Below are 17,950 nucleotides of genomic sequence, written 5' to 3' on the forward strand. Positions count from 1 at the left end.
TGAAAATTGGTTTGTGGACAATGATGCTACAAACCAAGTATGCAATAACAAATCCTTATTTAAATCCATGGAACCATTCAATACACCTCATAAGGGGACAACAGTGTACAGCATCAGTATACCAGCTGTTGTTATTGGTGACATATTTTTTTAAAAATAATGCTGTTTGTTTGGGGCATTGACCTATGTAGATCTTTTGCCCCTACTGGCACCATATGTGAGGAAACTGTGTATTATGTAATGGCGGAAGTGTAATGTGTTGAATGTGAGGAAAGGAATGTTAAGGATGACACAAACACCCAGTCCCCCAGGCCAGGGGAATTAATCATTACTGTACAACTAAAAAACGCTGACCCGGCTGGTAATCGAACCTGGGGCTGAGAGATGACAAGCAGACGCATTGCTCCCCACACCGTGGGGGCGGACTATTGGCAATATAGTTGTCAATACTTATAACAATGGTATCCACAGAGTACTTGCATTTGTTAATGTTTGATATGTCCTAAAAATTAGTAAAATTTATTTTCTGTTTTGTCTGCACAAGATAAACAACCTGGTCAAAGTAAAAGTAGATTCTGAAATCTGTGATGGCTGTGTCTATGGCAAACTCCAAAGACTTAAGTTTGGAAAAAGGGAGAGAGCTACTTCACCTAGAGAAGTTATCCATGCTGATATATGCGGCCCATTTGAAGAATCATGTTCAGGTTTTTGTTATGTATTTATTCAAAGATGATTTCATGAGATTTTGTTCCATCTATCTTATTAAAGAAAAATATGAAGTCTATAATAAATTTTTATTGATGTTAAAGGAATGTGAATGCTTGGTAAGTCAACTTTTTTCTCATTGATAACTGTGGAGAGTTTGACAGTTCCTAACTAAAGAATATTTTAGATTATGATGGTATCCAACAGATTCTTACATTGAGTTATTGTAGTGAAATTAATGGTTATACTGAATGAGACAACCGAGTGGTTGTAGACTATCTTTGCTACACGCCCATGATGATTTGCCTCAGGTGTTATGGACTGAATTTTGTAATAAGCTGTTTATATTTTAAATAGAACAGATCCAACAGCCATTGAAAATAAGATTTCATTCAAGTTATGGCTCGGTAAGAAACCTAGTCTTAAGCATCTTATAGTAATTGGAATCAAATGTTAAGTTTATATAGCTAAACAGAAACAAGTAAAGTTGGACAAAAAAGCCATTAAGGGTATTATAGTCGGATATAACTTTGGTGATCATCGTGCTGAGCAGCGGTCGCTTGGTAGGCCAAGGCCCTTCAGGGCTGTAGTGCTATGGGGTTAGGTTATGACTTTGGTGGTTACAGAACATGGAATAAAACCAAACAGACTATAAGATCTAGAGATGTTATTTTTTATGAGAAACCATTAACACTAAAACTGTCTCAATTTCTTTTACAGATGAATAATGAAGAATTTCAATTGCCAAATATTCCAAAGGGAGAAATGAAACAGGAAGATAAAGAAAAATCTGACAATCACAATGTTGCAGAAAAATCTAATAATCATCCAGCTGAAACAGGTGAAGTTTTTCCAGAAACTGCCAATGACCTAAAGATGACAGAGATGGGAATAAAATTCAACTTCCTGAGTGATGCAAAGAATTTACGTCACTCATTATGACAGATTTCTGACACTCCAGAGACTTATCAAGATGCTGTAAATTCAAAAGCTTCTAAAAATTGGCAACAAGCCATGGACATTGAAATGAATTCACTGATAAACAATGAAACATGGACACTTCAGAATCTTCCTAAAGATAACGCATTACCCTGTAAGTGGACTTGCACAGTTTGGTATTTCTACTGCTTTTCTCTATGGAGATCTCTATGAAGGCAAGGAGATTTACATTCAGCAACCTGAAAGATACAATAATGGAATAAACCACGTTTGTAAACGAAAGAAGAACTTATATGGTTTGAAACAAAGTGCAAGATGCTGGTACAAGGGATTTGTCAATTTTCTGAAGAAGCTAAACTTCACTTATACTAGTGCCAATTCCTCTTTATTTACAAGAAAGAAGAGTAGAAATCAACTAATCCTAGCACTCTGTATCAATGACTGTCTTAATGTATCAACAGAATTGGATGACTTACTGCTATAAAAGGCGAATTTAAAGTAAGTCATAAGAATCTTACTTTCTTGGAATGGAAATCACTCATGAGGATGATGGCACAATTATGGTAGACCAAAAGATTTAGGCCTATACAAGAAGAATTCAAGAAATTTGGAATGGAGAATTGCAGACCAATTCCAACACCCATTATTGGTTTTCCACAAGAAAATTCTGTACTAGGGAGAGAAGAAGAGAGATTCCCTTATTGTCAAGCAGTGGGTGCATTTATGTATTTGTGGATATTGACAAGACCGGACACTGCATTTGCCATTGGCATCATCTCCTGTGCACTGTAAAAACCAACTGCTGAAGAAATCATCTTCATTAAATGAATATTTTGCTACTTAAACGGATCTGCAGAACTTGGAATTGTTTACAGACCTGAAGTAAGTGTTCTTGAAACATACACTAATGCAGATCTTGGTGGAGACATTAATACCGGACACACTACATCAGGAATCATATCCATGTATGCCGGAGGAGCGATCTCATGGTCCAGCCAGAGAAAGAGGAACATCACTATCTCCAATACAGAGGCAGAACTAGTAGCAATGAGTGATGTTGAGCGCAAAAAGGTTTGGCTAAGGAGGCTCTTAGAAGAGCTTAGCAGTCTTCGTGAGACTCCTAAACTCTACGTTGATAATGAAGCAGCTATCAAAATAACTAAGAAACCAAAATTCATTGAGGGACGAAACATATTGGCCCTCGCCATTTCTACATAAGGGAAGTTTACGGGAGGAGATAATAAAATTATTGATTCTATATCGATGGACAGTCAATTAGCTGACATAACTAAACCTCTTCATAAATTGAAGTTACAACATTCATAAGTGAAAGTGGACATTGAGTGAAGTGCATTAAGTGAATTCCTCAACAAGGGAGAGTGTTAAAACATTTGAGTCTTTTACTAAATTATTCTATAATTTTATTGTATTTCATTTATATTACTGTGGTACAGAAGGCCTCTGTGATGCCATTTTAACAGAACAAGCCTGGGTGGAGCAAGTCAGGTTGGCTCCAGGGCGGGCGAATGGCCGAGTTGCGCTCCCCACCCTCGCGCCACTATGCTTTTTGCTAGTGGCTTTACGTCGCACCGACACAGATAGGTCTAATACCAATATAATGGTCCGTTATTGGACATTATAATTTTCCAGCTAACTCATTCTTGGTTGCCTGCGTTTCGCCCTCGTGTGCTAAGTTAGGCTCGTCAGTTGGGACTTAGCACACCACCCAAGACGCAAGGCTAGTGCATACCGTGGAGGCCACTGCATAGGCTACTTGAAGCCACCAGCAGTGCCAATGCACTATGAGAGCTATGTCTCATTTTCAAAAATTGATGCCTGCCTGGCCATCAAATGATGTAGATGTTGATTCCCATAGGGAACCTAAAATATTTGTCCCGAATGAGTAAATTTATAATACCAATATAATGGTCCGTTATCCGTTATTGGACCGTTAACGGACCATTATATTGGTATTATAAATTTACTCATTCGGGACAAATATTTTAGGTTCCCTATGGGAATCAACATCTACGTCACAGATAGGTCTTATGGCGATGATGGGATAGGAAAGGCCTAGGAGTTGGAAGGAAGTGGCTGTGGCCTTAATTAAGGTACAGCCCCAGCATTTGCCTGGTGTGAAAATGGGAAACCACGGAAAACCATATTCAGGGCTGCCGGCAGTGGGATTCGAGCCCACTGTCTCCTGGATGCAAGCTCACAGCCGCGCACCTCTAACCGCATGGCCAACTCGCCTAGTGCGCCACTACGGACAACCCATCGAAGATGAGATGGTCTGGCATTGCTGCCAACTCATTTACTGCCCTGGCAGTGGGAAAAGGATGAGAATAACAAACTGAGACCTTTCCATATCTCAAAGGGTCAGTCCCCTTACATAAAGGTGGCGGACAAGTGCGAGATGGTTCGGTGTGAGCTCAGTCAGTCAGTCAGTCAGTCAGCAGTTGAGAGTGATCATGACAGTACAGTTCAGTGTGTGCAATGAGTGTGCCACCGACTGATGAATGGAGAGTGCGGTCAGCGAGTGCTGTGATGTGTATACTGCTGAATATTGGATCAGTGTGTTACAGCTATAATAAATGAAAAATCTTTTACATAAAATTCCGTGCCTGTGTTAAGGCTGTCAATGTTTAATGCTACTATAAATTCAATTCTTGTTATGACATTCTTATTTATTTCAAGAACGGACACACCATTTAAGGAATTATATTTGAAAACAGCACTATTAAGAAGAATGTATTTTAGCACTAAGTTTTTAGATATGTAAAAACACATGTTGACTAATTGTAATTTTTGTCTTCCGCCCTAGAAAGTAAGGATGTTTTGCAGGATTTTTTATATTGCTGATTAAGTGGATAGTATAATTTTCTCAAAATATGTGTGAATAATGAATAATGTAGATTAACTAACAAACACTCACATGGGAGACAGATTAAGAAAGTGAATGACCTCAAAGCTCTTCTCATCTATGTGCCACCTCATGATAGAAAGTTTCTGGATGACATACTTGCCCAGTGGTACATGGATCTGTCAGAGAGTGCCTCTGAAGAACATAATGAAGGATTAATGTAGCCACTGCTTCCAGAGCAAGTGAAACCACTGTGGTCAGTAAGAGCAAAACAATTTGTTTGCTCTGATATAGCATATTAATGTTACCACCATCATTATACTGATTAACGTTCAAACTACATTGCCTCACGAATGTGCTTAGTTTTATATTGTTATGTCCACACAACAATAACTTTAACCATAGCCATATAGTCAATGTTTCAGATTTCAATAGCTCAGTACACTCGGTATGAATATTTAAGGAGCAGCCCATGACGGGATCACTATCTGATTTGAAGATTTGCAGACACTGAACGTTGGTTATCTCTAAATATACATTTAGTAGGATCATCCTTCTTGTGTCGAATATCTCGTATCTTAAAGTAGCAACATTCTCCACGAACAGACAGTTCAAAACACATGTACTATATTCTAGATGTAAATTTCTCTTGGAAATGTGCTGTTTAAGCTCAGAAAGTATTAAAACACTGAATCCAATAATTCAAATGTAAAAAATATACCTCCACCTTCTGTTTTGTTTTCATTACATAAAAAGAAAGAGCGCATCCCCCTCACAAACTGAAGAACTGACATGAAATAAAAGAAAATGCACCTTTATATGTTCCCTGGAGGTCATTATTTTGTATCAGCTAATTTAAACTCACTAATGAATTTTGGATGAATACTACTCCTATTAGACTTTGAAACCTTTGCAGAAATATGCACTTTAAAAAGTAAAAAAATAGGTTCTTTAATAATGTATATATTACTGGATTGTAATAACTATGGTTCAAGCTGTGGGTTGTTGTAGTCCTGTCCTAGTTCATGAACTATGGGCAATGGCTGAGTGGCCAAGTAAGTGATCCTGAGAGTCCGGGTACTAATCGCTATGGAATAGAAGTGGACATCTTGGACATGTTCTGAGTCACAGCCCTCCTTGTGCTCAGGAGGCTAGAACTATATATTCCACAGTTGATGCCTAATGTGTTAGAGGAGAGATTCTCAAGGGTAGAATGTGTAAGTAGGGTAGCGTCCTGCCAAACAGAATCTACCGAGATCAGAATGTTTTGAGCAAACCTTGGACCTGTGGGAGTAATAGAGTCCCACTTCCATTTGACAAGCAAGGGACAACTTAGAAAAGAACTTTGTGAACAAAATGGAATTTGATGGGAAGCTATCATTATTAATGGGGCCTGTGGGAGGGAGAATACAGCTGGCTGAAGCAGCAAAGAAGATGCATATGGATATGTAAGGAGTTAATGATAGTTTGGTATGGGGACATAACTAGCAAGAGATTATGAAGTATTCTTAACAAGTGTTAAAAAGGGAAGGGCAGAGTGTGGGGTAGGACTGTTCATCAGGAATACTACTGCATGCAGCGTAGTTTCTGTTAGGCACATAAATGAGAGAATGATGTGGGTAGATTTTAAAAAAATGGAGGACTTATGACAAAAATGGTCTCAATGTATTCACCATGTGAAGGTGCAGATGAGGAAGAAGTTGATAAATTTTATGAAACACTGAGTGACATAATCAGGGTCAACAGCAAGAACAGGATAGTGCTCATGGGAGATTTCAATGCGAGAGTTTGAAATAAAGCTGAAGGATATGAGAATGTGATGAGTAAATGTGGGAAAGATATGGAAGCCAATAGGAATGGGAAGTGTTTACTGGACTTCTGTGCTACTATGGAATTAGCAGTTATGAATACATTCTTCACACATAAGGATATTCAACGCTATGCATGGGCGAGTAGGGCACCAGATCCATAACAGACATATCATAACAGACTTCAAATTCGGGAAATTTGTTAGGTATGTGCATGTATACACACACAAAGAAATGCTATAGTTCCACCTTCTCAATATAAGATTTAATCAGTGAAGAACCACATGATAAAAATTAGTAGAACATGTTTCGTCCAAATTTAGGACATCTACAGCTACTAGATATGGGGGGAGTAAAACGAGGTTGATTTAAAACTTATGTGAAGAAGTGGAAACGAGAGTAGATAAACATACATACATACATACATACATACATACATACATACATACATACATACATACATACATACATACATACATACATACATTTGGATGAAACATGTTCTACTAATTTTTATCTTGTGATTCTTCACTGATTAAATGTGGTATTGAAAAGATGGAACTACAGCATTTCTTTCTGTACGTATAGTTGACATCAATATGAAACTCACTGTATGTAATGTGCATATATCCCGGGGATTTTTTGATGATACAGACCACTGTCTGATCTGTAGTGAACTATGTATCTCTTAGGTCCAGGATAGACAAAGTGAAATCTGTCCACAGACAAATAAGGGTAGAAAATCTGCAGGACGAGGAAATTAGGCAGAAGTACATGGATATGATTAGTAGTGAAAAGTTCCAAACAGATAGTAAGAAGTTTAATGTAAATACCTTAGTCCAACCTGGTAAATTGCACAATCTTGGAACAGAACTAGATCAACAGAAAATCCAGATACTTGCCCTAGAGGAAATGAGATTCACTGATGGACACAAATGATTATGCAAACTACTGGATCTTCATGAGTAAAACGGACAGGAGAGTTGGTAAGGGAACTCCCTTACTAGGAATGGCCTTCATGTTACATAAAAGTATAGTAGGCTCAATAAAAGAAGTCACTCCCATAAGTAACCGGCTCATGACGATGTGAATCCAATGTGCTAACAAGAAATATACAATAGTGAATGTACATGCACCCACTAATGAGGACAACAAAAAAGAACCACACAAAACTGTTGCATTCTAGGCTAAACTTGAGAAAATCATGGTGCAGATTCCAAAAGAGGATACAAACATTTTGCTGAGAGACTTTAACGCACAAATTGGTAAAGAAAAAGACCACCAGAAAACTGTTGGCAGATTCTCTGCTCACAAATTCACTAACAAAAACAGGTTGAGACTCATTGAACTGTGTCAACAAAATAATCTTAAAATTATGTCAACTTCTCTGAGAAAATCTCCACGGAAAGAGAAGACCTGGAGGTCTCCCATTCCAGGGATCAGTGAATTTCAAATCGATCACATTGCCATCTCTCATCTCATGCAGAGAGAGGTACACGATATACAGGTACACCGAGGAGCTAACGTCGATTCCGATCACTACCTAGTGAGAATAAAGGTAAAATTCACCCCGAAGAAAATTCATCATAAGAGGTCATACATACCGAAGTTTGACACTACACAGATTGGAAACGCCAATTTGCAAGAAGTGTGGGAAACGGAACATGCAGGCACCTGGGAGAAATTCCGCAACAAAATCATCCAGAAAGCTTGAGAGCAAATTCCCCTGAAAAAGAAAACTAAACATTTTGGTGGAATTCTGAATGTGAACGTGCCTTGAAGGAAAGAAATGAAGCATTCCAGAAATACAACAGCAAGAAATCACCAGAAAACCAAACATAATTCAATGAAACTACAAAACGAGTAGCCAAAATCATCAGATAGGTCAAGAGAAAACACTTGAAGCAACAACTGGACTCAATTGAAGATAACTTTCGTAACTACAACGTACAAGGTTTCTACAGGGAATTCGGAGGACAAGTCTGTGGGTATTCTCCTCAAAACCTGGCTTTCAAAAGATCAGATGGAAAACTTGCACTCAGTAATCAAGAAAATTGTCAGAAACTAGCACTTTACTTCGCTGATCTCCTCAACTGTCCAGAGCCCCTCACAAGATTCCCTCAAGAACCCCCAAGGCACACTTTCCCAGAATTGCCACCACCGACCGAGGAAGAAATCCGCAGCCACATCCTCAAACTTAAAAACAAAATAGAACATCTGGAGAAGATGGCATAATTGTGGAACTTCTGAAAAATCTTGGACCTTACTCCCTCAAGGAACTCACTCAAATCATTACAGATATCTGGCAATCTGAAGAATTACCTCAGGACTGGAAGTGCACCCTCATCCACCCATTACACAAAAAGGGAGATAAGACTGATGTGAACAATTACAGGGGCATTTCTCTTCTCCAAGTGGCATACAAAATTCTTTCAGCTTGCCTTTTGAAGAGAACGCAAGAACAACTTGAACAAAGTACTGGCGAATATCAAGCAGGCTTCTGCCCTGGTCGCTCATGTGCAGAACAAATATTCAACTTGAAGGCAACACTTAAATACAAAGCATTGAGGAACAAACCAGTCATCTGCATTTTTGTTGACTTCAGGAAAGCATACAACTCGGTTAATTGACAGTCTCTCTTCGTTATTCTTGAGGAACTGGGGCTTGATTCCAAGACTCTCAATCTCATCAAGGCAACACTCACTGATACTATCTCCAAAGTTAAATTCATGGGGGAGATCTCTGAACCACTCCCGATTAAAGCTGGTGTCCGACAAGGTGACTGCTTATCTCCGCTTCTTTTCATCCTCGTCCTAGACAAAGTCATCCGCGAGTGGAAGAAGGCATTGAAAGACATGGGATACTTGCACCACATACAACTAGGACGACCCAAAGATGGTATTGAGATATCATGCCTCGCTTTTGCAGATGACCTTGCCATACTGATAGATGATGTAGTCACAGCCGTTAAACAAACTGAAACCCTTCGTAAATGTGCTGGAAAGGTTGGCCTACAAATTACCTTTGAAAAGACCAAGTTCTTCTGCTCAAAACTTGACATCCAAAATTTTAACACGACATATGGGCAAATCAACTGAGTACCACACTTCAAGTACTTGGGAAAAATACTTCAACCAATGGGAGGCGAGAAGGTTGCCCAGAAAATTTGCTTACAAAAATTTCGGAAAGCCGACATTAGGGTTCACAACATATACAATAAAAAGTGCTTGTCCCGCCATGCAAAGATCAGACACTATAATGTAGTAATCAAGCCCGAAGTCTTATATGCCAGCGAGACCCTTACACTAAATGGGAAAGGTGACCTAGAAAACATTTTAAAAGAAGAAAGAAGAAATTCTCGGCCACCTAAAAACAGAAGATGAATGTAGACTGAGGTCACGCAAAGTGACAGAAGAGCTTTCAAACACTGCAGCAGACATTCGCAAAAGAAGTCTGAAATTTTACGGGCACGTCCGCAGACTGCCGGCAAGTAGACTGACACACAAGATTCTCACCTACATAGAACATCTAAAAAATATTCCTTGGGTACTGGAAGTGAAGAAGGATATGGAAAAAGCCCAGATGAACTCCAATGACACCATGGACAGAAACCTCTACAGGAAAAAAGTTAATGGATGGAAAGTGCAACCAGAGAACGAAGTGAAAAAGAAGACTGGAGCAAAGTGGACACAAGAATGAAAAAGGATCCATGGAGAAAGGATGAGAGCTGTTTGGCAACTCAGAAAACAATTGTTAGAGCTTTGCGTGATCCATTGGGTCCAAACGCAAATGCAAATAATAATAATAATAATAATAATAATAATAATAATAATAATAATAATAATAATAATAATAATAATAATAATAATAACAATAATAATTTTATTTGCTTTACATCCCATTAACTTTTATGGTTTTTGGAGATGCCAAGATGCCAGAATTTTGTCCCACAGTTCTTTTACGTGCCAGTAAATCTATTGACACGAGGCTGATTATCTGAGTACCTTCAAATACCACCGGACTAAGCCAGGATCGAACCTGCCAAGTTGGCGTCAGAAGGCCGGTGCTTCAACTGTCTGAGCCACTCAGCCCGGCGGTAAGAAGTTTACGGATATAGCATGAAAATGGATGCTATACAGGGATGCTGTAATAGGAACAGCAAGGGAATGCTTAGCAAAGACTGTGTTTAAAGATGGGAAAAAGCGAATATATTGGTGAAATGATGAAGTGAGGGCAGCTTGTAAATATAAAAAGAAGGCATACCGTATCAGAAATGGCTCCAAACAATAACTGATGCAAACAGGGAACTGTAAGTAGATGATAGAAGCAGAGTGAAACAAATAATACACCTGAGGAAATGGAAAGGAGGGCAAATAAACTCCATTGCCATTAAAGCAGCAGGAATAGATGAAATCAGACCTGAAATAGTGAAATATAGTGCAAAGGCAGGGATGAAATTGCTTCAGAGAGTAACAAGATTAGCAAGGAAAGCTCATAAAAGTATGTTCCAATTGGATGAAAGCAATAATTGCACCTATCTATAAGCTAGAGAACAGGAAGGATTGTGGCAACTATCAAGGTAATTCACAGATCAGTATACCATGCAAGGTGTTCACTGGCATTTTGGAAAGAAGGGTCCAGTCAGTGACAGAGTGAGTTGGAAGGAAAACATTGTGGTTTCAGGCCACAGAAGGGTCAGATCATATCTTCAGTATGCCCCGGGTAATTGAAAAATGCTACAAGAGGAATAGGCAGTTATGTTTATGTTTTGCAGATCTAGAGAAGGCATATGAGACAGAGTGCCGAGGGAAAATATGTTAGCCTACTCTGCGATTACGGGATTAAGGGTAGAATATTAAAAGCAATCAAAGGCATTTAAGTTGAAAATTTGGTTGCAGTGAGAATTGCTGGCAGAATGAGTTCTTTGTTTAAGGTACTTACTGGGTTAAGACAAGGCTGCAATCTTCTGCCTTTGTTATTCATAGTTTACTATGATCCTCTACTGAAAGGTACAAAGTGGGAGGGAGGGATTTAGTTACGTGGAAAATTAATGAGCCTATGCTGATGACTGTTAGACTTTTAACACAATCTGTACAATCTAATATCTTGGAACTTGAAAATAGGTGCAGTGTATTACGATCGCCAAATCTACTCTACATATTCCTACCTTGTTTACTGCTGCTCGCTTCTACTTCCTTCTCGCCACACCATGCACCTCACTCACCTGTCGTCTACTTGACTGATTACGTCATCTTCGCTGCACTTCACTGTGCCTGTGCACTGTGTAACCACGTGACATTATGTTTCTAGAACTCACTGGCTTGTAGCCTGCGTTCTTTTTCTGGAATCTTCCTTTCTACTATATATTGCTCTCTCCGCCTTTCCACCGTTGAGTCGGGCTTCATGGCGGAGTGGTGGACCACATACTAATACAGTGCTTATTGTAATCATGTCAAATTCATCTGGACTCTATCTACAGCGACTCGGTGAGGAAGACTTATAATATTTATCTGCATTTGGGCTCTAAACTTTCATTTGGGCTATTGCCTGCTGTAATACTATCTTCTGTCGAGTGGTTATGCTTCCCTTTAAACTCATAACTTGACTGCTTCTATTCACGCACTGCACTACGGAAGATTGTAAATTATTTTCAGATGTCATCCTAGATCTATGCTATATGCAATATCCGGTGAAGAAAAGCCTTTCCCCGTCCTAATACTCATCCTACTTCATTTCCTCCTCCCTTTCATGCTTTTTCTCTTTGAGGGTTCTGTTTCGATGTATACTGTACACTTCCAATTTATTCAACTGGCTCTCTTTTTATCTACCATTGGATAATTATTTGTAAATGTGGCACACCTTTGGATTTTTCTTCTGCTTGCAATTATTTATCTTGTTGTTAAATTATGGTTGTTAAATATATATTCTGTTTCGCATTGTTATTTTGGTGATCTTCTATTGGGCCTAGCTTCTTCCTCACTGCGCGATTTTCCTTGATTTATACTACTCCTCATCATCATTTATTATTATTATTATTATTATTATTATTATTCTAGTACGTTGAGCTCTCTACTGTATCGCCATATATCTTTGCATATTCCTCTGCGTACTTCTGATTATTTATCGTTACTTGTATTTTTGTCTAAACACGCTACCACCCCGACTGTTATGGTAGCGCTATATTATAGTACGATAGCAGAGGTCCTCCCTCACTACAAGTGTGTAATATGAAAATTAGCCTTTTGAAGACTAAAGTGATGTCAGTAGGGAAGAAACCTAAGGGAACTGAATGTCAGATTGGGAACACAAAACTGGAATAAGTATATCATTACAAGTATTTAGGATGTATATTCTCCCAGGATGGTAGTATAGTAAGTGAGACTGAATCAAGGTAAAGCGCAGTTAATGCAGTGAGCTCGCTGTTGTGCTCAACAGCATTCTGTAAGAAAGAAATCATCTGCCAGACAGAACTATCTTTATACTGGTCTGTATTCGGACCAACTGTGTTGTACAAAAGTGAAAGACGGGTGGGCTCAGGATACCTTATTCATAAGTTAGAAGTAACAGACTTGAAAAGTAGCCAGAATGGTCGCTGTTACAAATAGGTAGGAAGCAGAAGGTACTCTGAATGAGAAGATAAAGGCCAAGTTGGGTATGAACTGAACAGATGCTGTATGCATAAACTGGCTTCAATGGTGGGATCTTGTTGCCAGGCAAATGGAGGAGGATAGGTGTTACCTAGAAGAATAGTGGACTCTTTTCATGGAGATAAACAGAAGTAAATGGAGACCAAGGTGATGATGGTTAGACTAAGTTTATATTTATTTATTTTTTTTTTTTTTACAACTGGCTTTATGTTGCACTGACACAGATAGGTCTTATGGCGATGATGGGACAGGAAAGGGCTAGGAGTGGGAAGGAAGCAGCCGTGGTCTTAAACTGAGGTACAGCTGCAGCATTTGCCTGGTGTGAAAATGGGAAACCACGAAAAATCATCTTCAGGGCTGCCAACAGTGGGGTTTGAACCCACTAACTCCCGAATGCAAGCACACAGACTAATTTTCTAATGATTTAAAGGTACCGGTAAGAGCTATGGAAATAAATGAGGTCACTGAGCTAGTTACAAATAGAGGATTGCAGAGGCATTTAGTAAATTCAGAGAGGCTTGCAGACTGAAGTGTGAAAGGCATTACAGTCTATAATGAATATGTATGTATGTATGTATGTATGTATGTATGTATGTATGTATGTATGTATGAACTAGAGTGGATGAATTATCACTTTAGAGTGCTTTTAAACTCTTTTCTACATGGCCATCCTCAGCATTTGACTTATGGGAGAGAAGTGCTTTATGTTTTGTGTCTGTCGTCATTATTCTAAACCACTTTTCCAACTGCAATGTTGGCAAAGGACACGAAAATCAAGTGTTCCTGTACTGTGAATCAGTTTCTGAGAATGGCTGCATAGAAAGCAATTGAAAGTGCTCTAATTTAACATTATAAGACAGTAATAATGTTAAAATAAATAAAATTAACCATCCTGAACAGGAATTTCATTAAGGACCTACCAGAAAGGGTGCCAATGCCTTAACCATCCTGGCAACAACATACTCCAAATATTGAAAGAGTATATACCAGAACTGAAGTTCAACATGGCATAGGATGTAATTTCCAGCATAGCTTTTCCTGTCTAAAATGTGCACGAAGGTAAACTGATCTAGTGCCTTGAATGTCATTTGCCTATAAAGCAGGTTACATTTATACATTCCGAAGTCTTAAAGAACTGCATTCCATGATTTAACTATACAGTGACAACCGATACATATGTGCTATGATGTTGTAGCTTGTAATCCTTAGTTCAAAAAGAAAGGTTTTCTAAAACAAACATTTTTGCTTTCTTAATCACTTCTGTCACCTAAGATCAAAATATAATTTGGAATTTGCAGTAATTCGGACTCCAAATACTTGTTGTTACTATCATCGTAATTTCTTTTTCATTTTCTGTGAGACTGTATTCACAGTTTATTTTCTAGTCTGACTGAACATGAAAGCAGCCTTTTTCATGTGTGTGGCATTCCTATTATCAGAGTGGAGGCAACAACACTCCAGTTAGCATCAGGTAACAGTTCAACTTATATTTTCTTTTTACAATGTCCTTTACGTTGCACTGACACAGATAGATCTTATGGCGACGATGGGGCAGGAAATGGTTTGGAGTGGGAAGGAATCAAACGTGGCCTTGATTAAGGTACAGCCCCAACATTTGCCTGGTGTGAAAATGGGAAACCATGGAAAACCATCTTCAGGGCTCAAACCCACTATCTGCCGAATGCTGTGTGACGCAAACCGCACAGCCACTCACTCAGTAGTTGCATGGTATGCAAGACAGTTATGTACATTTATTTTATATACATATACATATATACATATACATATATACATATAGAGTCTCGCTCATCCGACCTTCGCTTATCCGACATTCCGTGTTATCCGACATTGGTAGAGTTAATTTGAACTTTTGGTGGAGACAAGCACTGGCCTGACCGCTGGCGGTAGGACAGTTTTTTTTCTTCTCAAGGACAGGTGCAGTGAGTCTTCAGTCATTGTTCATTGTAGTATTGGTTGGGTGCGGATGTTATAATTTTCATATCCTCTGTGAGTATAGCGAGTACATGGAAGAAAGTGATTGTTTCTATGGAAGACATGTTGAGTGCATTAAAGTCACTGGGCAAAGGGGAAATTCTTCAAAATGTGGCTTCAGATTATGGTGTTGGATGTGTTACAGTGGGAGACTGAAAAAAAAAAAAAAAAAAAAACAGAGGGAAGAAATTGAAAAGTGGTGCTCTACCAGAGCAGAGAAAAACATTGAAAAAAAAAATGTGAATACGAAAAAGTAAGTCAAGCACTATTTCTTTGGTTATCTCAGCACCGGGGAAAGGGCCTGCCAATATCTGGCCCCATTCTGCAGGAAAAGGCTGTGTATTTCCAGAAGGAGTTTAATTAAGGGGACCCTAATTTTCCTGCCAGTGCTTGATTGGTGGAAAAACTGTACGGCATTAGGCAGCTTAATATCTGTGGAGAAAAGTTTCTTTTCGTAAGACATCTGGAATAATGTTTTCATTCAATACTGCATGTACTGTACAATTGAATTGATAATTCAATAAATAGAGTACCGTAAAACATGTAATTGTTTTAGTACTAGAGTATAGCCTTCCAGTTCGTTTCAGTTCGTTTCCAAAGTTATTCTGTATTATCCGACATTTTCGGTGATCCGATGTACTCCAGGTCCCGTTTAGGTTGGATAATTGAGACTCTACTGTATATATATTTATATTATAAAATGCTATTCCTTCCGGGCATCGACCTCGAAAGATCTTTTGCCCCTACTTGCACCTTGTGTTATGAACCTGTGTGTATTTGCAATTGCAGAAGTGTAAAGCGTTGAATGTGAGGAAAGGAATGTTAAGGACGACACAAACACCCAGTCCCCAGGCTAGGGATATTAATCATTTACAATTAAAAACCCATGACCCGGCCGGGAATCAAACCTGGGGCTACCGGGTGTCAGGCGGACGCGTTGCCTCCTACAGCGTGGGGCCGGACTAGTTATGTACATTATTTCTAGTTTTGTATTGTTCCACTTTTTACTTTACTCTACTTTACTTTACAAGTCACTTGTTGAAATGCCTGTACCTCAGGAATAAAGTGTTGGAATCATTCTGAAATGGACAGTTACATTCAAATTGTACTTCAAACATAGGGCAATGGTACTTCAAATATTGTATTTGTAATATGCAATATATTTACATTATATGGCATTCACTGGACCACTTTAGTCAATTTTAGTTTCCTAACAACCCAAGTATTTCTCATTCTCTTGGATTGCAATCTTCTTTCTTTGTCTGAAACCACCCATTCCATAGATATCCAATATTATTATAGAAATTTTACAATGTTATTCTTCTACAATATTTTAATTTTTAATGCTAACTATGAATATAGTATATTGCTTTCCAAGGTTGTGTACATTTAAATTACACTTTCATTAAAATTAATTACTGTATTTTAAACTATTCTATAATTCAGACTTTTCACCAATTCAGACTTGGTCTTCCCCCCCTTATTCCCATTATCTCATAGTTCCCTCAGTTCTGGATTGCAACTCTACTTGTAAGGGAACAGTTTGAGTTTGACCAGATATATTTCAATGAAGAATGGGTGAATGATCACTTAACATGTCCGGCTCCATGGCCAAATAGATAGTGTGCTGGTCTTTAGTCCAAGGAATACCAGGCTAGGTTGGGGTTTTTAACCTTAATTGGTGAATTCCTTTAGTTTGGGGATTTGGTGTATTTACTGTCTTCCACATTAGAATTCATCACAGTAGAGCCCCATCCTCACAGACACACCTACAGGGAGAGAGTTAAAAAGACCTGCACCAGGCCTTTCGAGGCCATACTCCATATTTTATCATTTAACATTTAATGGTAACAATAATTTTGCTGTAAAATAAACAGTAGTGTTTTAATTAATTGTTGGAAAAGTTGGAGGCTCGGAGCAGTTTGCTGATTATTACATATGTATTTACTCTATTTTGAAAGTTACATACCATACAAAACACTTTATTCCAATAAAATAGGATTCTGACAGTACCTATAAACTTTCAAACAGAATTTCAATCTATAAAAACCTAATTTATGAATACCTACAGTATATGAATATAACACGTACCTAAAATATTCTCAAGTATGAAATTTTGGTCATCTATATAATGTAATTGGTTTTACATCCCACTAATTGCCGAGATGCAGAGTTGCCAGAATTTTGTTCTGGTGGAGTTCTTTAATGTGCCAGTAAATCTACCGGCACGAGGCTGATGTATTTGAGAACCTTGAAATACCATGGGTCTGAGCTGGGATCAAACTCTCCATCTGGAGTTCAGAAGACCAACACTCTACTGCCTAAGCTACTGAGCCCAGCTCATTTATACATAAAAAATGCATGTTATTATCGTAGATTTTTATTACGACAGACGAGGGAATTGCTGCATTCCCATTTGCAATCATTCATTTTATCAGGTTATGGCAGCCTGTGTAACGATGGTAGATGTCCAGCCATGTTCTGATCACCCCACCAATTTTCACTGCAATTTGTCTGGTCCAATCCAAACAGCTCCTTTGTTAGTTTAACCTGATACAGGTTGCAGCTGTCTAAATGTATGCAAGAAAGTTGCTATGGAAGGTAACCTGCCAGATGGTAAGGTCTGAGAGAAAGGCATTAAGAATTTTTGGTGAAGAGCTCTGGAATTGTCAGATTTGTTCTACCAAACTTCCTTGTTCTGTTTTCTGGAACAGAGTTTATACAGATACCAGACTAGCACTACCAAAATGAATAAATCTTATAAAAGATTATTTTTTATTAAGAATGCATCATGCAGACAAAATAATGTGAATAACATTCCAGCAAGTTTCAAGGATGGAACACTTCAAGGTTTGTTGAAATTAATCTCATGTTAATTTACATTAATTCTGCATCATCTCTCAGTATTATATCGCTATTATAGATGCAATAATGTAAATGGATTTTGTAAGTGAATGCCATTCCATGGCCGAGAATGAAAGGGGTAGAATTCAAAA

This window comes from Anabrus simplex, chromosome 5 (genome assembly GCF_040414725.1).
Source record: "Anabrus simplex isolate iqAnaSimp1 chromosome 5, ASM4041472v1, whole genome shotgun sequence".
Lineage (NCBI taxonomy): Eukaryota > Metazoa > Arthropoda > Insecta > Orthoptera > Tettigoniidae > Anabrus > Anabrus simplex.